A 2,600-nucleotide genomic window follows, 5' to 3' on the forward strand; every position below is an offset into this window, starting at 1 on the left:
GGGGGGGGGGGGGGAAAAAACGTTTTTTCGGGGCGAGGTAATATCCTTTTTTTTTTCCTTTTTTAATGATTCAAAATATAAACTTGCCGCCCTTTACGTTAGAGGCAATATTAAAAAAAAAAAAAAATTATTTTTTCCAACAATTTCACTTATTTAAGCATAAACCTTAAAACCTGCTTAAGGCCAGGTATAAATAAAAACTGATATATGAAGGCGACCCCTCTTCCCCCTCCCCCTCTTCCCCCTCCCCCTCTCCCTTTCACGCTTCCCTTTTATACAGTTTCCCATCGGATTTTTTCCACCAATCTTCCATCCAATTATTTATAAAATTTTTTTACCATATTCATTTATACCTTTTAAAAATTCTATTTCCGGTTTTTATCGTTTCCGGTTTTTTTTTCAAATGAAATACTGTTTGTCCATCGTACAAATTCGATCGGATACATTTTACGTTTTGAAGAAACGACACCATTTTAGACAAGTTTTTTTTTTTTTTTTTTTATGAAAAAAATAAAAGAACCTGATAATTCTACTTTCATTTATAAAAAAATTTCAACCTGAACACGTGAGGAGGAGGAGGAGGTCATTTTTTAAAATTTATTTTTATTGTCCCTTTGTTTGTTTGTTTGTTTGTTCGTTTGTTGTATTTTACAAAACGGTATTAAATAAATGTGTTTATTGTGGAAATTAAAAAAAAATTTATTCCTACTCGTGTTTAGAAAACAACGACGATGACGTCACGATTTTTTAAAATTTAAAAAACCGACAACAAGCTTTATCAAAGTACACGATTTCCACATCTTGTTCCACGTTTAAAAATATCATTTTAAAAAAGTGTTTTTTTGTTTTTGCCACGTTCGTATTCAGATAGTGTTTACAAGTTAAACGTTTTAAATTTTTCATAACACTTTTTAATTATGCATTTTTTAAATTTGGAGGAAGTACCTGTACCTGCCAGATTAAACATATTTGATTGAATTAAACTTAGGGCAACAACCGGAACGTGTAATTAGAAAAAAAAAAAAAAAAAAAACTTCCACGTTTTTATACGTCAACATAACTTTAACATTTAAAAAAAAAACAAAAAATTTTCTTACCTTATTCTTCTTTCCCGCCATTTTTCTTTTTCAAATATGACCCACTATTAATTACAACCATTCCGTTCCATTGATTAATTATTATTATTATTTTTTTTTAACGGCCTACATCAAACGTTTGATTTTACCTAAAATACCAAAAAAAAAAAAAATTAAATTATTGATACGTTTTTTAAAAAAAAAAAACCATTAAAAAGAAAGTTAACGACAACTTTTTTATAAATAAATGACGTCAAACGTTCAGGTTTTTGACCGTTCCAGTGATTTACCCATAAAAAAGTTTTTTATTAAATACACTTTCGATTACATTCCGCCATGTTTTTTTTTTTTTTTGCTAATTCCACGAATGTTTTATTTAAATATTAATTAAAAGTGGCAGCAGTGAATTTTAAAGTATAAAAACCTTTTAGCATCACGAAATATTTTTTATTTAAAATTTTTTTTTTACGTGTTTTTTTAAAATAATTTTTTGTTAATCTATTTCCACGTTTTTTTTTTTTTTTGTAAGGAAAACTTGTAAGTTTAAAACTTTTTATTTAACCGCCGTATAATAAAAATTAAATAAAGGTTATACAAACATGAATAATTTGAAAAAAATTTTTTACTCTTTTTCCATTTAGACCCACATTAATTACGGGTAATAAAAAATTTATTTTTTTTTTTGGCGCAAAAAATTAAACCGGAAATGGTTAATAAGTTTTCAAAAGAAATAAAAAAATAATAATTTTAACTTAATTATCTATTCGAATTTAATAATAATAATAAAAATAAATAATCATCCGTTTAAAATTTATAAAAAAATAAAAATTATCGTAAACTTTCTTTTTTTTTTTACATCGAATAAAAAAAAAAAAAAGTTTCCATAGAGTAAATAAACAAAATAATATTAACCGGACTCAAACTACGAAAAAAAATTCACGTGAAATCACGAAAGTAATTTAAATAAAAAAAAAAGAAAATTTTTTTTTTTTTATTAAACGACAGCAGACGACAAACGACCGTTTGATGATAATAATGATAAAAGTAATATATAACCTCACGATGGCGTGAGATTTGAAAGAAGAAGAAGAAATAAAAAAAAAATTTGTCGAACGTTTTCACTTTTCTAATTAAAAAAAAAAAAAAAAAGATTTTAGAAATCCAAATGGAGGTTTTATTCCCTTTTTTCATTTGTTATGAATGAAAACTTGTTAAGCAAGTAAGATAAATAAAATAATTATCTTGCGGCGGTAATAATAATAATGATAATAATAATACGTGAAAATGATAAAATTATCTTATGGAAAAATTTTATAATAATAATAATAATCGTTTGACCTTTTTATGTAAGGTTCAATTACGTGTTTTAATTTATAATTTCATAAACGACATTGTTTGTCAAACGCGCGTAATTTTTATAGATAAAAAAAAAAAAAAAATTACCTGGAACCAGGTACTACTACTGAATTTAATAATAATAATAATAAAATTTCTTTTTTTTTTTTATTTACCCCTTTCCCCCTT

The sequence above is a fragment of the Pediculus humanus genome, genomic scaffold (genome assembly GCF_000006295.1).
Source record: "Pediculus humanus corporis 1103172107383 genomic scaffold, whole genome shotgun sequence".
In the NCBI taxonomy this organism is placed as follows: Eukaryota; Metazoa; Arthropoda; class Insecta; order Psocodea; family Pediculidae; genus Pediculus; species Pediculus humanus.